Genomic DNA, 9,834 nt, shown 5'->3' on the forward strand with positions numbered 1-9,834 from the left:
ACCATTTCATTCCCCTAACCTCAGCATATAGCCTTGTACCATTGTCACACATAAAAATGAGATCACGCTTAGTAGGATAGGGCTTAAAATCTTTGTAATGAAATAGGAATTCTTCAATGTAATATCGAATAGAAATATAGACACAGATAAAGATAAACTTTACTGAAAATTATGCGCAATTTAGTTTGTGAGCATGTGGGTCCCGAATGATTACCTCAACATACACAAGCTTGTCATGAGGTTACGACCAAGATTTGTATTAAAAGCATGAAGTATCAGGGCTTAAATTGTAATTCAAGCCGATGTCTTATGATATTTAGATTTAGAATTGCACACGCAAAACACCCATATCAAATCATTTTACCATTTTGTAAGTTGAGAAGCTGCTGGTAAATTTCTGGAACTGTTATTGTCTCAACAATCCTGATTTATTGACCCTGAGTGTCACAACAAAGGCTATATAAATATCAGTTATACACTCACTTGAAACTTCACGCTGTTACACACGATCTTGTATTTGCAGAACAATCAGCACTCCGCTATAGCTCTCTATAGCCTAGCATTTTGTCACATTTCAGGAATTTTCTTGTACTGATGTTTTTCTTACAAATGTTACAAAGCAACGTGCTGCTTGTCGAAGGAAGTCTTGGATTACTATCAATGACGTCACTATCACGTGGGGATCATGTGGGTGATAGGATTGAAGCGTGAACTATATGTCAGACAGAAGTTTGAACAGTGATGTTTGCTTCACTATAAAAGAGATGATAAACGAGTGTTACTGTCATTTCAAAATTAATCACCGGGAAACGAATTAAGATTATTAAAGGTATCAAACGGATACAGAGTTAAAATGGTGAGTTACTTTTGTTAAGAATGAGTAGTATATTCATATTAAATGAATCATGATATTGTTTTATACATCTTTAAATATTTAAAGTATAGCAGATAACTTCAAAGTACATAAACGAAACAAATATTCTAAATATGAGGTTTTGAATTCATTTATATACTTTTATTTATATTCTTAAAATATAAAAAATGTAAAAAATCTATAAATACAGATAAATACTTTGAGGTTATAACATAACTTTGCATGCCCTTATTTTGTATAATTTTGTGAATGGTATCTGGTAAACTGCAGGTATGAAAAAATAATAATATGATATAAATTAATATAGAAGATGCATATAAAAGAAAAACGAATTGTAAAATTACTGTCTATCGCCCTGGTAAACGTATCTTGTAGACAGAATAAATATTCATTTATATTTATTGCACATACGTTTAAAAATGTGGTCTTGAATAAGACATCGGATTTATTTCGTTTTAAACAAGTCGCTAATATGTCATGATTGTTTTTTATATTATATTGGAAAATATATATATAATACCGCAAGTATTTCACTGTACAATTTTGAACAAAGCTTTTGCGAAAATGGTTTAATCTATATCATTTTAAAGTTGAACAAATTGTTTTATATTTTATAAATTTTTATTAAGATTTTTACTGTTAAACTGTTTTGCACATGTTTATGTTTTAAAAGTGATGATGGATAAGGTTAACGACTGTGATCACTATATGAGCCGCGTCACGACAAAGCCAACATAATTGGTTTGCGAACAGCATGGATCCAGACCAGTCTGCGCATCTGCGCAGTCTGATCAGGATCCATGATGTTCGCTTACCAACCCTATAACAAGTAGAGAAACTGATAGCGAACAGCATGGATCCTGATCAGAGCGCGCGGATGCGCAGGCTGGTCTGGATCCATGCTGGTCGCAAACGCATTATGTTGGTTTTGTCGTGACGCGGCTCATATGGTTTTGTTTTTCTTATCTATTGTAACGTCCAAAGGTGGTGGCTTCGTTATAAAATTAATACAAAATGTTCTAGAAATATGTTCAGCATTGAAAGATATCTAAACTTTAAAAAAGAGATTAATGAAAATAAAATATTTTAAATGAAATAATAACAATAGTGAAAAAAATAGATTCGTAAAAATGTGATGAAACATTGCAGTCGTACGATGTAGCCAAACTGCACTATTGCCACAAGTAACCTTCAAATGATGTACTGTTTGACCTCATGATCAATATACCAGTAACCATGATCTCTCCTTTAATGATAATGATATTGAGGTTATAAGATAGTACTTTATATCTGGTGAAAGTTTGCATAACAACGGATAACAGACATTCCGGCGTTCTTTATTTAATCAAATATGTTTGCTTTAAGATTACGGCCGTTCCTTATAATATTTCAAATAACTAACAATGGTCAGTGTACCTCACATTATTTAAATTTGCTATAGATTTCGCAATAATGTTAAATGCTACATCATTATACCGTAGCCGTTAAATTTGTTTAAAGCAGTCGCAAACGTTGCGCTCGATCCCTTAAAGATAAATTGCTAATCCGTTAAACAACGTTCTTTAATTATCTTATTTGCCGGGTTTGATGTTGATTTTAAATTGATTTAAAGCAGATTAAAAACAATATCATGACATTTGCTGTTATTGCCTTATGTAATATTAATAAGTTCAAACAAATGCCGAGATTACTTTAATGCGATTTATTAGTTGAACACCTCCACATGATAACTCTTAAACACACTGTCATAAATGAGTCACAGCTACTCGTGATTGAGAACTATTTCTGAAACATCTTTAGTGATAGCAATAACTCTCAAATAACAAGTTACAACTTTGTAACCAATTGTAGACTATGAATTACACAAATGATTACTGATATTTAACCAAATATCGTTGATGTTTTCCAGAGTAAAGTGGAAATGATAAATGATTATGCTTTATAGTTATTATGTATAGGTTAAAGTGTAGCCGCGCGATCAATTTATTTTTGTAAATACGTACTAATAAATTTTAACCTATACATAATAACTATGAAGCATAGTCATTTATCATTTCCACTTTTTTATTTTTATAAAAAGTCGATTTACTAGACTGATTAACAGCTTGCCGATTTACCAAAGTAAATGTGTTAGGATTCATTTGAAATACTTCAATCCAATTGGACAAAAATAATTTCAAACACTAAATGTATAGATTTTAAAACATAGATATGAGTTGCGTTAAAGAAAGTAATAAAACCATTTTAAACGTTAATTCTAAATAACAAGCAAATTTGCCTGAAATTTTGTTTGAAAACGGTACTCATTTAAAGCTATAATATATTTCACGTTTATGAGATTATTGCTTGTCACACGTCCGAAACATTTAAGAAGTAAACAAAAGCCAAATATGCTCTGTTTTAAGAATGTTTACTAATTGCTTTGCAAAAGAAAAACAAAATTGTTTTTCTATTTGACGAAAAAAGAAACCCAAATTATTAATTAACATCAGTAAACTATAGCACAAAGTAACTAAAATGAACAAAACGGCAACAAACTTAACATTTTATAATGAACAAATAAAAATTTAGTAGCAATTTATTCCTTAAATTCTCAGCAATTTCTAACCAAGTTGCGATCTTGCAAAATTGCAATTTAAGTTTTTTTTCACATACCATTTTTTGTTTTACATTAACAGGCAGTATTTAACTATGGTATTACTAAATTGACAACAAAAATAGAAAATAAACACAGATTTTATTGGAACTTGACACTTTCTGTTTATCACGACTAAAGGCAATTCAAACGCAAAATGATTAATTTTACCTTTTATTACAATCGGAAAATACAAAACTTTTAAAAGAAAATGAATAGCAAGTGTAATAAAAGTCCTTTAAAAACAGAAGCTATTGTCACGTTTGTTATAATGTGTTTAACTAAATACACATAATATAAATTATTTCTTTGTAAATATAGATAATCATGTTTTTCTCATAACAGTAAAACATATGCCACCTGATCAACTTTCATACAGAATTACTCAGAATAATAAGCTTAATACGTTAGAGAAAATGAAAGAATTAATGAGTATTTCACATGAGGTTCAGACACATTTTCTTATCAACTCACTCTTGTTTGAAAATGAAAAAGAAGAAAGTACTAGAGCATACATCTTAGAAAAAAGGGAGAAAAAAACAAAAATTAGTAATGTACATTTTTTTATATTTGAAAGTTTTACCTTTACACTTGTCCACGCCCTTTTACGGTTTATCTCTATCAATTTATTTTGTTTAGAGGAAATTGTTGTTTTATGTTTTTCATTTTGAGACAAATAACATTAAATTTTTATTTTCTATTTACCCGTTATTAAAGCTGTTTGTCTTTTAATTTCAGAAGGTTTTTACATTTTCAACATTCGGACTTCTTCTGTTCGTGATATCCAGTGTATTGACGTTTCCCTCTTTTCAAATAAGAGAAAGTTATCACAAGCAAACTAAAAGTTTACGTGTCGGATATTGCCAAGAAAACGAGGCTGAACATACAAACTGTTATGTGTGTGCAAGACTATATCAAAGTTATGAACTTTACGTAGACTGTTGTGACAGAAGACCTACATCAATGGTACAAATATGCCAAGCTCAACTGCCAACATGGAACAGTTTATAATGGCTTTTGGTATGTCAAATGGACTGCTGAAAAAAATAGCGGCAATCTCGCTTATGTAATGAATCTCACTATTCCTCAACATTCCTCTAAGAAATTTGGTGATAAAACTCGACAATAAGTTCAGCGAAGATTTATGATTGAAAACTGTAATGATTCGTATGATGTGTAAAAACAAGTGTTTAAAACTAGCAAGATTTAAAAAAATGATTTTATTACAGAGACACGTGATACTTATTTCAAGACTTAGTTTTATCATAAAGATATCTTGTGCACAAATAAAAAAAGACAAATAATAACTTTGTTAATAGTTCATTCAACAATACAGAAAATAATTCATAATTATTTGTTATTGTCTTAGAAGATACTAAATTGTTATTTTTGTATTAAAAAAATTATTCATACATTTGTTGTTTGTACATTTTAGATTATTTTCATGTTTAACATATTGACAGTATACAAGCTTAGAACATAACAAAAAACGAATTCAAATGTAATTTTTAATTGGAAGTCCGTATTTATGCACACAATGGAATTAGTCAAATATAGATGTAATAGAACGAGTACATATCAGCACCAGATGACATAACACAAATACAGATATCTGTTTCTATCCAGTGCAAGATGGTCATTAAAAATTGAAAAAAATATCATTGTTACTTTCCTAAAATAGTCTTAGTGTTCAGCGAAGTAGTTAACTTTTATTAAGCACGAAGTTCATGATTGTAATTAACGGACACGAATATATTGAACGCCCCTCGTTTCTATATAAAAATATGATGCAAATAATTCCACAATAATTTCTGTTGTTGCTTTTTTATTCTGATTGTTTTACATACATTGTACATGCATATGTCTGTAAAATACAAAACCCGTTTCTTTTCCCACAAAGTGCAATACTTTAACGAGAAGAAAAAACTATAACATTATTTATTTCTCATTAAATAGTTTTTCATTTCCTTCGATCTTCTTCGAATTTCTAATAATGATACTTGTCTATGAAAATCCGTTTTAATAGAACATAATAGAAGTTGATTAGAAAATTTACTTCAAAAAGTCACATCATACCGAGTCTGCAATAGTCATATAATTGCTTCCGAGGGATCAAACTTTCTCCAGATTTCATGATGAAATCTAAATAAAATTAAATAAATGACGAGGAAATTGTGGCTGAAACCTACAAAGCAGAATGTATAACGTGCACTGTAATATGTTCTTATTAACGACAAAAAAAACCAACAACAAAAAACATCAACAACAACTAAATACAAATGATGTTTGATATCTTATCTTAAGAAAGAATACACTTTGAAGGTTCCATGAAAACCGCCGTATGAACACATCTGTGGATGTTACTAAATTCAAAATTCCACCATTTTTCGTGTTAAATGTTGAATTCTGCTTAAGCCAGTGCTAGGGGACGTGGACGTTAACTTGCACTATCCAGTACCGTCCATGAACAGGCTCAATCAAACCAAGCTTGCAAAATTTTCAATTTTGCCGTGTTCGGCTATTTTTTAGGGATTCTGTTTTACTCTATTTTATGGTCACATCAGTGTTATTTGTGCCGTGAGGCGGCCGTAAAAAGTCTCCCCGTACATATAATCAAAGATGTTATATTTTCGATCCTTGAAGATCATTCAGCACGACATAACTGTTGTGTTTACATGTTATCTGGTATTTTAGTTCCATCTAGCCTTTTTCAACTTGGGTGGTTCCAGTTTTCCTACTTGAATACTGTCTAATCACCCTAAGGATATGTTGCTTGCTTTTTAAATTGTCCTTTGACGTCTTATCTGCGATATGCAGGCTTCCTTATAGGCGTTCATTGAACGCCGCCTTTCCTTGTTGATCTTGTTTATCATATTTCCTTATAAGTTACTTATTATGTATTCTGATGTAGTGGTTTGCCTGCCCGTACTCTGCCTTGTGCCCTGTCCTGTTTTTCTTTGGGGTCCTCCTGGGCTCCTTGCCGCTGGCGCTTGTTGCTGGGTCGGTGGGGGCTGCGTTCATTGAATGCCGCCTTTCCTTGTCGATCTTATTTATCATATTTCATAACCTCAGCTCCCTTTTCAAAATTCCATTTGATTTTTGTTCCACTCAAACTTTTCTCGGTTAGGGCACACGCATTATTTTAATTGGGGACCATACGCCTCTTTTCATAGAATGGCACTACTGTGTCACATTGAACGTTCCATGATAACCGCCGTATGAAATATGAAAAACAAGATCAACAAGGAAAGGCGGCGTTCAATGAACGCAACCCCCATATGACCCAGCAACAAGAACCAATGGCAAGGAGCCCAGGCGGACCCCAAACATAAAAAGGACAGGGCAACGACACGTTAATCATTAAATGATAAATAATTTGTAACTGATTAGGAATAAGATAGATAGATTTATTTCAGTTATAGATAGATTTATTTCAGTATTCAGTAAATAACATGGTAAAAACATATCCAATACATGATAAAACAATAAAAAACAAATATCAATGTAAAGAAATGCACCATATCAAAAACATCATACCAAGGATAACACAAAAAAGAGAACTTAATCTCTTATTTCCATTGTGGTCCATAGATACTGATGGTTTTGACAAAGAGAGGCATGAAAATGACTTATCACAGTTTTAAATTTAAGAAAGACAAAAGTATACATAAAATTTTCAAATTAAAATAAATTAAAAAAATAATAAATATTAAGACTAGAGGATAGACACAACATATATAGCATATAACAACCACTTTCACTTGACCTGGTCCTGTAAGTATGAACAGAATCTAATGGAATAAAGTTTTCTCCGATATATTCAGGGGCAAGTGCATGTTTTATTTTAAAAACATTACATAGAATGATTTGATCAACTCTTTTCTGGACAGGTAGCCAATTTAAAATTTTAAAGTGTTCATTATCAATATGTGACATATAACCAAGATTTAGAACAAATCTTATCAATTTATTTTGTGTGACTTGGAGTTTATCCTTCCAGTATTTAGTAACCCCAGGAAACCAGAAACAACATGCATAATCAAAATGACATTGGATGAGGGCCATAACCAGAAGTTTTTTAGTGTGAAAAGTGAGATAATCACGTTTTCTATACAGAAACTTTAACCTTGCATTGGCCTTTTTAATAATAGAACTTGCCATTGCTTCACCGGAGAGAGACTGATCAAGAGTTGCACCTAGATATTTGACATTAGAAGTTGACTGTATATCAGTCCCTTTACAACTGACATGAAGAGATGAACCTGTTTTTAACCTATGTTTAGAGCCAAATAAGATTGTCTCTGCTTTGCCTAAGTGAAGGGAAAGTTTATTGTCAATTAACCATTGACTGACAGAATTTAGTTCATCTGTCAGTTCTTTTTCAATAGATGACCTATTTTTACCTGTAACAAGAATAGCAGAATCATCAGCATAAAGAAGAAGTTTATTTTTAACAACAGCCTGCATATCATTTACATAAATTAAAAACAATAATGGTCCCAAGATAGACCCTTGGGGAACACCACAAGTAACCTTTGCATGTGAGGAAAAAGTACCAGATACATCAACAAGTTGTTGCCTATCAGACAGATATGACCTAAACCATTGTAATACATCAGTACTAAGACCAATGGCTTCTAATTTAATTAAAAGGATTGAATGGTCCACTGTATCAAATGCTTTTTGAAGATCCATTAAAATCATGCCTACAAGATTACCTTTATCCATGTGTAGCCTAATGAAATCAGATAGATGTGTAAGACAAGTGTCCGTGGAAAAACCACCTCTAAATCCTGATTGAAATTTATATAATATGTCCATTTCTTTAAGATAGGAAGAAATCTGATCATAAACAACCCTTTCAAAAATTTTAGAAACAATGCTTAATATGGAAACAGGCCTGTAGTTGCCAACTTCAGTTTTATTACTTGGGGACACGCTTTTTATTACTTGGGGACCATACGCCGCTTTTCATGGAATGGCACGGAAGTGTCACATTGAAGGTTCCATGATAACCGCCGTATGAACACATCTGCGGATGTTTCTAAATTTTAAAAAAATTTACTATTTCATGTTTAAAATGTTGAATTCTGCTTAAGCCGGTGCTAGGGGGCGTGGACGGTAACTTGCACTTTCCAGTACCGTCTATGAACAGGCTCAATCAAACCGAGCCTGCAACATTTTCAATTTTGCCGTGTTGGGCTTTCTTTAGGGATTCTGTATTTATTTATTTTATCATTCTTTTTGAAAAGAGGAACAACTCTTGCTGCCTTCAAATCATCTGGTACTGTGCCTTGTATCAATGACAAATTTATAATGTGTGTTAAAGGTAAGGCAATAATAGATGCACTATCTCTTACAAAACGTGAAGGAATACCATCCAGACCAGTGGATTTGTTTGAACCTAGTTTATTCAAATACTTTATTACACTTTTTTCAGACATCAATGAAAAAGAAAAATTATTAAATATAATTCTTTTTGATAAATAAAAAGAAGATACAAACTTTTTACCAAAAATGTTTAATGCCGGAGGTAGTTTTGCAGTAAAATTCAAAGAAAATAATAATAGGCCCACAAAGGGGAAGGGGACAGAAGACCGGGGGAAGGGGGGGGGGGTTAATCAAAGAAAAAAAAACTAGAGGCAATGGGGAAGATACACCTCTGCAGATGTTACTTAATTCAAAATTTCACCATTTTTCGTGTTAAATTTTGAATTCTGCTTAAGCCGGTGCAAGGGGGCATTGACGGTAGTTTGCACTTTCCAGTACCGTCCATGAACAGGCTCAATCAAACCGAGCCTGCCACATTTTCAATTTTGGCGTGTTAGGCTTTCTTTAGGGATTCTTATTTTCTCTATTTTACAGGGCTTTCAAGACAGTGCGTCTACATTTGAATGTTTAATAGATAAATACAGAATCCCTAAAGAAAGCCCAACACGGCAAAAATTGAAAATGTTGCAGGCTCGGTTTGATTGAGCCTGTTCATGGACGGTACTGGAAAGTGCAAGTTACGTTGGTTCTTGTTGCTGGGTCATGTGGGGGTTGCGTTCACTGAACGCCGCCTTTCCTTGTTGATCTTGTTTATCATATTTTACCGTCCACGCCCCCTAGCACCGGCTTAAGCAGAATTCAACATTTAAACATGAAATAGTAAAATTTTGAATTTAGAAACATCCGCAGATGTGTTCATACGGCGGTTTTCATGGAACCTTCAATAAGACCTGCACCGTTAACAACTGTTAAATTATATGTTACAAGTTCTTTAAGAAAGCGTGCCATTTGACCGTTTGAACGTTACATCTTACCACTGAATTATCTGTTCTTA

At 32.5% G+C, this 9,834-nt stretch overlaps 1 long non-coding RNA gene across 1 annotated transcript; it reads left to right on the plus strand.

The window, feature by feature from the left end:
• The first annotated feature begins 348 nt into the window (after window positions 1-348).
• On the plus strand, window positions 349-5,318 carry LOC132759053 (uncharacterized). Its single transcript, XR_009629657.1, has 2 exons — window positions 349-856; window positions 4,248-5,318. It is a non-coding gene; the product is annotated as an uncharacterized LOC132759053 (long non-coding RNA).
• The last annotated feature ends 4,516 nt before the right edge of the window (window positions 5,319-9,834 follow it).

The sequence above is a fragment of the Ruditapes philippinarum genome, unplaced genomic scaffold (assembly GCF_026571515.1).
Source record: "Ruditapes philippinarum isolate M1 unplaced genomic scaffold, ASM2657151v2 ctg142_1_1_1_1, whole genome shotgun sequence".
NCBI lineage: Eukaryota > Metazoa > Mollusca > Bivalvia > Venerida > Veneridae > Ruditapes > Ruditapes philippinarum.